The sequence below is a fragment of the Bidens hawaiensis genome, unplaced genomic scaffold, assembly GCF_021521415.1.
Source record: "Bidens hawaiensis isolate Kalapana, Puna unplaced genomic scaffold, B.hawaiensis_p1.1 tig00006171_1, whole genome shotgun sequence".
NCBI lineage: Eukaryota > Viridiplantae > Streptophyta > Magnoliopsida > Asterales > Asteraceae > Bidens > Bidens hawaiensis.
Window position 1 is genome coordinate 184,990 of NW_027491409.1, and position 12,441 is coordinate 197,430.

Sequence of the window (12,441 nt, forward strand, 5' to 3'; positions counted from 1 at the left end):
TGTGTAAGCGACTAGCTCCAAGTCTCCTCCTCTCGGGTACCACAACCCCAGCTTCGGCTTGCCCTTGAGATACCGCAGTATCCTCTTCGCACCCTTCAAATGAGATTCTTTTGGGTTTGCCTGAAAGCGTGCACAAAGACAAACAGCAAACATTATATCAGGCCTAGAAGCAGTTAAGTACATTAAAGAACCTATAATAGCCCGATATTGAGTTGGGTCCACATCTGCATCGTTGTCTGAATCAGCACCCAATTTGTGATTGACGCAGACTGGAGTATCAAATGGAGAGCTGTCCTCCATCTTGAATCGTTTGAGAACATCATGGACATACTTCGTCTGATGAATGAACATCCCATCCTTCTTCTGATCAACCTGCAATCCTAAAAACAAAGTTAGTTCACCCATAGCACTCATTTCAAACCTTTTCTTCATGACAGCCTCAAACTCCTGACACATGGAGACTTTTGATGCAGGAAAGATAATGTCATCCACGTAGACTTGCACCAGCAGGAAGTCGCTTCCTTCTCTCTTGAAGAACAACGTGCTATCAATCTTCCCTCTTTCAAACCCATTTTCAAGCAAGTAATCTGATAAAGTTGAGTACCAGGCACGAGGTGCCTGATGAAGTCCATACAACGCCTTGCTTAACTTGTACACGTGGTCTGGAAAGTCTGGGTCAGGAAAACCCGGAGGCTGCTCAACATACACAACCTCATCAACTTTCCCATTCAGAAACGCACTCTTCACATCCAACTGAAATACCTTCATCTTCTTATAAGCAGCAAATGCCAAAAACAATCTAATGGCTTCCAATCTTGCCACAGGAGCGAACACTTCATTATAATCAATCCCCTCTTGTTGATTAAAACCTTTAACGACTAGCCTCGCCTTGTTTCTTATGATAATCCCTTTCTCATCTCTCTTGCACTTAAACACCCATTTTGTGCCTATCGCATGCACATGCTTCGGTTTTTCAACCAAAGTCCAAACTTCCATTTTCTTGAATTGAGCCAACTCTTCTTGCATGGCCTCGACCCACGAGCTGTCCTTTAGAGCCATTTGATAATTCTTTGGTTCAATCTGGCTTATAAAGCAGGTGTACAAGCATTCGTTGATTATCCCTGTCTCCTTGATGCTTGTGTAAACACAGGTGTGCTCATTCAAGCTACGTCTTGTTTGTACACCGGAGGACACATCACCAATCACATTCTCCAAAGGGTGATCTTTATGAATTCTCGTGGTCGGAACAGAACCGACATGCAAATTGTCTTCCAAGTTTAAAGAGAGCTCGTCAATGGTTGTTTCATGCTGAGAGTGAAATGGATTGAAAAATTCTTCTTCAGTCGAGGCAGCAGGGGTATCGATAGCATTTGTTGAGGAAGGTTGACATTTATCGATCAGCTGTCTTTGCAATAGATTTTCTTCCTCATCAAGGATCATCTTCGTAGCAACTCTCTCTTCTTCTTCAACAATATCCAAATACGGTATGTTAAAAGACTTAAAAAGTTTAACATAGTCGAAAAACTCAGCAGGTCCGTTGCTTGGTTTTGGAGGTTGGTAACTTGTGATATCGGTGTTACACACCACCTCAACCTTGATGGTCGATGTATTAAAGACACGTCTGTTGGGAGTCCCAACAACATAACCGACTAAGATTCCTTCATCAGCTACTTCACCAAATTTAGAATTTGTCTTTAAAATCGAACAAGGGGACCCGAATGGTTCAAGACCACTCAAGTTGGGCTTCCTCCCATGCATAAGCTCATAACACGTTTTACCAAGTCTTTTAACAGTTAAGACTCTATTCAGAACATAACAGGCTGTAGCAACAGCTTCAGCCCAAAACACCACAGGAAGCTTCGAATCAGCCAGCATTGTTCTGGCTCCTTCAATTAACGTTCTGTTCTTCCTTTCAGCCACTCCATTCTGTTGCGGTGTATATGGAGCGCTGTATTGGTGTTCAATCCCTTTCTGAAGGCAGAAGATCTCCATCTCAAAATTCTTGAACTCCGTTCCATTGTCACTCCTGATGAACTTAACCCTTTTATCCATAACGTTCTCAACTTTGGTAATCAAATTCTTCACCATCTGAGCCGTTTCATCTTTTGATTTCAGGAAATATACCCACGAATATCGTGAGTAATCATCAGTGATCACCAAGCAGTAAGAAGTACCTCCTAGACTTTTTGCATTCACGGGACCGAAGAGATCCATGTGAAGCAATTCTAGGGTACTGGCAATTGAATTGACTTTCTTGGTGTGATGGGATTTCTTGTGCTGCTTTCCCTTCTTGCACGGTAGACATTTGTCTTCAAAATTGAAATTTTTCAAGGGAACGCCCAGCATAAGTCCATTTTTGACAATGTGGTTCATCTTTCGAAGATGAATGTGCCCCATTCTCCTATGCCACAATTCGGACTCCGATTCGCTCGCTTTTGTCATAAGGCATGATTCTTCCGTGGCCATTTCAGTCGACCTCATATCCATAATGTACGTATTCCTCTCACGTGGAGCCTTCATCACAATCCACTCCTCTGGTATCTGAAAACCAGGATGTAACACAATTGCTTCATTCTTTGTGAAGTGTACGGTGTACTCCTTATCACAAATCTGCGACACACTCAGCAGATTGTGCTTCAATTCTTCTACAAAGTTAACTTTCTCCAATGTCATCTTTCCGTTCGACACCGTTCCCATTCCTGTAATCTTTCCTCCACTTTCTCCTGCAAAGCTCACTCTCCCTCCTTGAACAGGTTTCAAATCGTGTAACAAGTTTTTGTTACCCGTCATGTGCCGGGAACAGCCGCTATCCACAACCCAAAGATTATTGGCAGCCCTGTTCAACTGTTCCTGCACGATAAAGCAAAAGATTAGAATCTAGGGACCCAAGACCAATTGGTCTTGGATCTATACATCCCGAACTTTGGCTTTCCAAAGTTAGTATCTGGATAATTCCTGTAAGTCCTATTAGGATACCTCCTTGTAGATTGATTGTGAGGCCTTCCAAACCTTAGTGAATTGAAAGAATTATAGCTTGTGGTTTGGTTATTAGCAGTGTAAAACTGAGATTTGTTTCTTTGAAAACCTGAATTAGTCACATTTCTGAATTTTGAATGGTTTTCATTTTTACCATTATTATGATTACCGTTAGGCTTATTCTCAGTTTTATTAGGCCTCACACCTCTGAATCGCTGCTTCAGAGGGCAATCTGCAACTAGGTGCCCTAATTGATTACACCTATAACAACACCTATGCTTAACTTTTTTATCAACCGGTGTTTTAGATGTCGAGGCTTTATTACCCCCCGTTTGTCTCACATATGGTGGGACATACGGATTTAGTGGAGTACTCTTTTTATTCGTCTTATCTTTCTCTCCACCATTGGGTAATACCACCTCCTCTTTTGCCTTACCAGACTCGGATGACTTATCCGAATCCGATGAGACTGGACTTGGAATTTTAACACTTGAAACAGGCGAACTTGTTTCGCCTCTACTAACATTTGGTTCTTTACAAGTTACTTTAACTGGTACTGTCTGAGCAACCTCAAAGTCAACAGATTTCTGAACACTAGGGTTAAAAGTGTAATTGTGATTATAAGGTGGTGGAACCTCATGATAACCAATTCCTCCTCTCTTAACAGAGGAACCTTGATCACTAACAAGGTGATCAAGAATAGCAAAGGAATTTCTGAACTGCTCTAGTTTTCTATTCAGTTCCACCACTTTTACCTGGTGATCAGCAATCTGTTTTTCTCTATCAGCAATTAGTTTGGTTTTTTCTTCCAAAACTTCATAGCTTAAATCAATCACTTCAATTTTTTCAGCAAGTTTTGTTTTTAGACTTTTAACATCTTTTTCACAAGCTTTTATTTTGACTTTATAGCTATTTTCTCTTGCTTTTGTAAAATGATGATCTTCTTTTAGGGTTTTAAATTCAGCATCCAACCTAACATACTGATCGGTTATAGTTGCTAATTGCTCAGACAAGTTTTCACATTTAGAACAAGTAGGTTTAGAACATACCTCGGAGAGCTGGTCTTTAACATCTGCCATGAAAGCTTTTTCTTCTCCGGTAACCTTCTCACTTTCTTCAGTTTCAACCTTTGCCAAATTTGCCTGCTCAAAAGTTTCTTTAGACTGCAGGTTCCAGTTGTATTCACCAGCTTCTCTGGACATCATGGCACTATAATCTTTAGAACCTCCACGTTGCTGTGTAGACCTGCCCTGACTTCGTTCTACACGCTCATTCCTGCATTCCTTTGCAAAGTGACCGTTTTGCTGACAATTGTAGCATCTTACCTTCGTCTTGTCGAACCCTGGCCTTCCACCGACAAACTTTCTTCCGGTCTTATTCATAAACCTTTTCACTCTTCTCACGATCATGGCCATCTGCCATTGTAGATCTATTTCTTCCATATCATCAGCATCAATCTGGTCATAGTCTTCATCCAACATAGCTGGATCAACAATCTCCCCCTGAATGTAGTTCTCATAGGAAGCAATAAAAGAAGCATAGAGACCAAACTGCTCTTCAGCAGACTTGTTGGTACATGTTTGTCAGTAGTTCATAGTCTAGCATTTGTAATCGAGTCTGTAATGTAATTATGTTTTGTTTATGATTGTTTTGTAATATGCGAAGTTGTCAACAAGTTCGCTATGGCGAACTTGTTGAATCAGCGAAGTTATGGACAACTTCGCCAATGGCGAAGTTGTCGTGTATAAAACTGTTTCGCTGAAACAGTTTGAGAGTAGTTCGTTTTAGGGTTTGTTGCAGTTGTTCAGTGAACGTGTTCGTGTCATAGTCTGTAACAGTGACCGTGAGTCACGTGTTCGGTTATCAATATAATGTGGTTGAGTTATTGCTTGTGTGATTCTATCTCTACACTCGTAACTACCTGCGCAGGGATTCCGCACCTGCGTTGTTAGCGATATCCCGTGTACGATCCGTCCAGGAACCAACAATTGGTATCAGAGCCAATCGGCTCGATTGTGAGGTTCGGGATTTCACGCGGGTGTAGAAAACGTCTCGTTTGACCTATTCGCGGGACGTGTTTTTGTTGGGATTGAGTTTTGCTAGTGCTTGACAGTCTTTTTCAAGCCTTTGCATTGATCGGGAGCTGCTGGATTGACGAAAACAGATCTGAACAAACTTCCCTGTTCATCGGGCGAAGTTACCGTTCATCGGGCGAAGTTACCATTCTTCAGGCGAAGTTGCCGTCGCTGGAATTAGGGTTTTTGGCGAAGATATAAGGATTAGCGAAGTTAACCACAACTTCGCTCACTTCATAAGTTCGCCTTAGCGAAGTTATCCGCAACTTCGCTTCATACCCAAGTTCGCTCAACTCATAAGTTCGCCAGAGCTAAGCGAAGTTATTTTTTAACTTCGCCAAATCTAGCGAATTTAAGAACTCAGCGAAGTTCTCTTTTCAGCGAAGTTAACTTTCAAGCGAAGTTATTCTTAACTTCGCCTACTGAGCTGTTTTAATATTTTTTTTGTTTTTTCCAGGTTTTTCAGGTTTTTGCAAGGATGTCGTCGATCAACATCTCCGATTTGGTCAAGATGGAAGTAGAAGCGGGGTCTGCCACTAAGGCCCCGAGGCTGATGAAAGGAACTGACTTCGTGGCATGGAAGGACAGATTCATCCAATATATTAAATATCAGGATGCAAAGATGTGGGTGTGCATCCAGGATGGATATATCCCACCAACCATGGTGTACGAAGGTCGCGATGTGGTTAAGAAGTACAGCAAAATGGAGGACGAAGAGAAGAAAATGTACGAGGCCGAAAGCAAGGCCCATGCTGCGATAACAATGGCACTTCCTCAAGAGGTTCTCCATACGTTCCGAAAGTACACTTCTGCAAGAGAGCTTTGGGATGCTCTTGAGAATAGATTCGAGGGGAATGTGGGTATCCGTGCATCGAAGGTAAAACTTTTGAAGACCCAGTTCTCCGTCTTCAAATTTTTGAAGAACGAATCACTGGATGATATTATCACCAGATACTATCATCTAATGACAGAGCTCAGCAATTATTCAATTGCTTACCGAGAAGAAGAGATCGTTGAAAAGCTTCTCGATGCTCTCCCACCGAAGTGGGAAATGTACACCGTCCTTATGAGGGAAGACAGAGACTTTCCAACCTATGATCTAGAAACAGCAGTAAACAAGCTCAGAACTTATGAGCTTAATATGGTTCGAAAGGAAACACCAACAGATCAGATACAAGACCCTGGTATGTATGGTGCTAAGGTTAACTCAGGCTCAAGTTCAAGGCCTGAATCTGCTGCTTTTTACTCGAAAGGGGAGTCAGGTCCTGACTCACCTCATGAAGGAAATGTTTCTGTTAACATGAATGGTGATGTATGTTTCGTTGCTGGAGGATCTAGTACTTCAAAGCCTCAAGCGTCCTCAAGTGGTTTTTCTGCACATGCCTCAAGCAATAATTATTCCAAGATGCCTATGAGTGTAAAATCTGCTGAAGAGCAGTTTGCAGTCTATGCATCATTTATTGCTTCCTATGAAAACTACATCCAGGGGAAGATTGTGGACCCTGCTGTTCTGGATGAGGACTACGACCAGATCGATGCTGATGATCTGGAGGAGATGGATTTGCAATGGCAAATGGCAATGACTGTGAGGCGTGTTAAACGGTTTATGCACAAAACTGGAAGAAAGTTTGTTGGTGGTAGGCCCGGGTTCGACAAGTCCAAGGTAAGGTGCTATAATTGTCAACAGTACGGGCACTTTGCCAAGGAATGCAGAAATGAGAGGGTTGAACGAGGACAAGGTCGACCTACACAACACTCAGGAGTTAACAGAGAGATAAATGCCATGTTGACCAGAGAGGCAGGAGAGTACAACTGGAATCAACGCTCAAGTGGTTCTGGTGAGCAAGCAAACATGGCTGAGTCTGAAGCTGAAGAATGTGAGAAGGTTGAAGAAATTGAGAAAGCAAATGAAGAAGAAACCGCTTTCATGGCAAATGACAAAGATAATCGCTCCGAGGTAAGTCCTAAACCTGTTTGTACAAAATGTGAGAATTTGTCTGAGCAACTTGCGACCATAACTGATCAGTATGTTCGTTTAGATGCTGAATTTAAAAATCTTAAAGAAGATCATCATTTTACTAAGGCAAGAGAAAACAGTTTTAAAGTTAAAATAAAAGCATGTGAAAAAGATGTCAAAAGCTTAAAAACTAAACTTGCTGAAAAAATTGATGTAATTGACCTAAGCTATGAGGTTTTAGAAGAAAAAACTAAACTTATTGCTGAACGTGAAAAGCAGATTGCTGACCACCAGGTGAAAGTGGTGGAACTGAACCGAAAACTCGAGCAGTTCCGAAATTCCTCAGCTATTCTTGATCACCTTGTTAGTGATCAAGGTACCTCTCCAAAGAGAGGAGGAATTGGTTATCACGAGGTTCCACCACCGTATAACCATAATTACACTTTTAACCCTAGTGTACAGAAATCTGCTGAGTTTGAAGTTCCTCAGACAGTTCCCATCAAGGTTACATTTAAAGAACCAACTGTTAGTAATGGCGAAACGAGTTCGCCTGTTTCTAGTGTAAATATTTCTGTTACGAGTCCAGTCTCATCGGATTCGGATAAGTTGTCCGAATCTGGTAAGACGAAAGAGAATGTAGTGTTACCCACCGGTGGAGATAAAAATAAATCTTCTAAAAAGTGTACTCCACTCAACCCGTATGTCCCACCTTATGTGAGACGAACGGCTGGTAACACTGCCTCTACATCCAAACCAACATTTGACAAGAAATTGGAGAGTCGGTGTTGCTTTAGATGTAACAAATTAGGGCATTTAGTTGCAGATTGCCCTCTGGAGCCGAGATTCAGAGGTGTGAAGCCAAATAAAAATGAGAATAAGCGTCATTTTGTTCCTGCTAAAAATGAAAACTTTAAAAAATGCCAAAATGTAACGAATTCAAGTTTTCATAAAAACCAACCTCATTTTTACAACCAAACCTCAAGATATAACACTTTCAATTCTCAAAGGTTTGGAAGGCATTACACCCAATCTGTAAGGAGATTCCCTAACAGGACTTACAGAAATTATCCTGACGCTAACTTGAGAAAGCCAGGGTACGGGACGTATCGATCCAAGACCAATTGGTCTTGGGTCCCAAGATTCTAACTCTTTGTTTTATTGTGCAGGAACAGTTGAACAGGGCTGCAAACAATCTTTGGATTGTAGATAGCGGCTGTTCCAGGCACATGACAGGCAACAAACACTTGTTGCAAGACTTAAAACCTGTTCAGGGAGCTAGAGTTAGTTTTGCTGGTGAAAGCGGTGGAAGGATTACCGGTAGAGGAACTGTGTCGAATGGGAGAATGACACTTGAAAATGTAAACTTTGTGGAGGAATTAAAGCACAATCTGCTGAGTGTGTCGCAGATTTTTGATAAAGAATACACTGTCCATTTCACTAAGAATGAAGCGATTGTATTGAAGCCTGGTTTTCATATACCAGAAGAATGGATAGTAATGAAAGCTCCACGTGAAACGAATACATACGTGATGGATATGAGGTCTACTGAAATGGCCACCGGAGAATCCTGTTTAATGACAAAGGCAAGCGAATCAGAATCAGAATTATGGCACAGGAGAATGGGACATATTCATCTTCGTAAGATGAACTTCATTGTCAAAAATGGGCTTGTGATGGGCGTTCCCTTAAAGAGTTTTAACTTTGAAGATAAATGCATAGCGTGCAAGAAGGGAAAACAACACAAGAAAAGCCATCTCACCAAGACGATCAACTCAATTGCTGGTACTCTAGAACTACTTCATATGGATCTCTTCGGTCCGGTGAATGTACAAAGTCTAGGCGGTACTTCTTACTGCTTGGTGATAACTGATGATTACTCGCGATACTCGTGGGTATATTTTCTGAAAACGAAAGACGAGACGACTCAGATGGTGAAGAATCTAATTACAAAAGTCGAGAACGTCATGAGTAAATCAGTTAAATTCATCAGAAGCGACAATGGGACAGAGTTCAAGAACTTTGAGATGGAAATCTTTTGTCTTCAGAAGGGTATTGAGCATCAATACAGCGCTCCGTATACTCCACAACAGAACGGAGTAGCTGAAAGGAAGAACCGAACGTTGATTGAAGGAGCCAGAACTATGCTGGCAGACTCAAAGCTTCCTGTGATGTTCTGGGCTGAAGCAGTTGCTACAGCCTGCTATGTTCTGAATCGGGTGTTAACCGTTAAGAGACTTGGAAAAACTTGTTACGAGCTTATGCACGGAAGGAAGCCCAACTTGTGCGGTCTTGAACCTTTTGGGTCTCCTTGTTCGATTTTGAAGACTAATTCGAAATTTGGTGAAGTAGCTGATGAGGGAATCCTAGTCGGTTATGTTGTTGGGACTCCCAACAGACGGGTCTTCAATACGACAACTTGCAAGGTGGAGGTGGTTTGTAACACCAACATTACTAGTTACCAACCGCCAAAACCAAGCAATGGACCTGCTGAGCTGTTTGACTATGTTAAACTTTTTAAGTCGTTTAACGTACCTACTTTGGAAATTTCTGAAGAAGACGAAAGAGCAGTGACGAAGATGATATTTGATGAGGAAGAGGAGGTAGTGCAACATCAGATGACAGAAAAATCTCAGCCTTCCACATCAAACCCTATCGATACCCCTGCGGCCTCAACTGAAGATGAGTTTATTAATCCTTTTCACTCTCAGCCTGAAACTACCATAGATGAGATCTCTTCAAACTTGGAAGACAATTTGCATGTCGGTGCTGTTCCGACCACGAGAATTCACAAAGATCACCCATTGGAGAATGTTATAGGTGATGTGTCCTCTAGTGTACAAACCAGAAGTAGCTTGAATGAGCACACCTGTGTTTATACAAGCATTAAAGATACAGGTATCAGGAACGAATGTTTGTACTCTTGCTTCATAAGCCAAGTTGAACCGAAGAATTATCAAATGGCTTTAAAGGACAGCTCGTGGGTCGAAGCCATGCAAGAAGAGTTGGCTCAGTTCGAAAAAATGGAAGTTTGGACTTTGGTTGAAAAACCAAAGAATGTGCATGCTATAGGCACGAAATGGGTGTTCAAGTGCAAGAGAGATGAAAAGGGGATTATCGTGAGAAATAAGGCGAGGCTGGTTGTTAAAGGTTTTAATCAGCAAGAGGGTATTGACTACAATGAGGTGTTCGCTCCTGTTGCCCGGTTAGAAGCGATTAGATTGTTTTTGGCGTTTGCTGCATCTAAAAAGATGAAGGTGTTTCAGTTGGATGTGAAGAGCGCGTTTCTTAACGGGAAAGTTGATGAGGTTGTGTTTGTTGAGCAACCTCCGGGTTTTCCTGACCCAGACTTTCCGGATCACGTATACAGGTTGAGCAAGGCGTTATATGGGTTACATCAGGCACCTCGTGCCTGGTATTCAACGTTATCAGACTACTTGCTGGAAAATGGTTTTGAAAGAGGATTGATTGACAGTACGTTGTTTGTGAAGAGAGAAGGATGTGACTTCCTACTGGTTCAAGTCTACGTGGATGATATCATTTTTGCTGCATCAAGAGTATCCATGTGTCAGGATTTTGAAGCTGTCATGAAGAAACGATTCGAGATGAGTGCTATGGGTGAACTAACCTTCTTTCTAGGATTGCAGGTTGATCAGAAGAAGGATGGGATGTTCATTCATCAAACAAAGTACGTTCATGATGTGCTGAAGAGATTCAAGATGGAGGATAGTTCTCCATATGACACCCCAATCTGCGTCAATCACAAATTGGGCGCTGAATCAGATCGTGACGCAGATGTGGATCCTACTCTGTATCGGGCGATAATAGGTTCATTAATGTATTTAACTGCTTCTAGGCCCGATATAATGTTTTCTGTTTGTCATTGTGCTCGTTTTCAGGCAAACCCAAAGGAATCTCACATGAAAGGTGTGAAGAGGATTTTGCGGTATCTTAAGGGCAAGCCGAAACTAGGGTTGTGGTACCCAAAGGGAGGAGACGTTGAACTGGTGGCATATACAGATTCTGATTATGGTGGATGTAATCAGAGTCGGAAGTCAACAACAGGAGGCTGTCAGTTTCTTGGAGGAAGATTAGTTTCCTGGCAGTGCAAGAAACAGACATCAGTTGCAATTTCAACATGCGAAGCTGAATACATGGCAGCATCCAATTGCTGCTCTCAGGTTTTGTGGATTCAGCAACAATTGCGCGACTATGGTCTGAATTTCTTACTTACTCCTATTTTAATTGATAAGACTGCCGCCATCTCAGTAATTAACAATCCCGTGAAGCACAGTAAAACTAAGCATATTGACATTCGTCATCACTTCATACGGGATTGTGCTGAGAAGAAACTGATAAAGATCGAAAAAGTTGATACACTTGAAAATTTTGCTGACTTGTTTACAAAAGCGTTTGATAAATCCAGATTTCAAAACCTAATTGAGCTAAACGGGATGATCAATCCCGAGTAACCATGTCTTTGTTTTTTTTAAAAAAAAAAAAAAAAAAAAAAAAAAAAAAAAAAAAAAAAACAAGGGTCATTTTTGCTTAAAATTAGTCGGTTACCTCAGTTTGATGGACATATCCTCGGATATGTTTTGGTCCTCGTTTTTCGACTGAGAAAATAAGGATAGCCATTAACCGGAAGACTGAAAGTAACCGGGGCAGCTATGACGTGTGTTCTTTCAGTTGCTGAAAATTAGTCGGTCATTCTTAGTAAGAAGGACACATACTTGTATGTGGTCGGTCCAGTTGATCCATTGGATCTTCAGGATAGCCGTTTACCTGACGACTTTGACGTGATCGGGGCGATTGAAATCAAATTTTTTTTAAATGGGAAATGAAATTACTTTTCAAGACTACTACTTCGTAAGAAGTTCTTTGCTGTGTTTAACAGAAAATTGATCCAACCTTGGAAAATGATATATATACTGATTGTGTGTGCTTAACTAGTGAAGTTATTAGGCTTAAAAGGCTTTAGAACAGTCATTGTATGTCATGGTAAATTTTTATGGTGCGTAAAAGTGTATGTGATACTAACTTAAACTACTCGAATTTACGTGGAAACTCCTTAAGAGTTTTGAATGTCTTCACACATATCTTTCCGAATGATAGGCAGAAAAGCGACTACCCAGTCATACACGAGCCCATGAGTGATCTGATTCCCGTGAAGAAAGCATTTCAAGACATTGCAGTGATCCAGATTCGGGACTTGCAGTAGTTTAATGCTCCGAAGTCAATAAGAATGTTTGGTTAAAAAAAAAAAAAAAAAAAAAAAAAAAAAAAAAAAAAAAAAACATGTATATTTTTAGTACTTATGAGACATAGTAACAATCAAGACTTCTCATGTCTAGAGTAAGAAGAGAAAGGGATACAGACATCGTGTATCTACAAGATAATCAGACATTATGGGTCGAAGTCAATTCGGGGTGACTT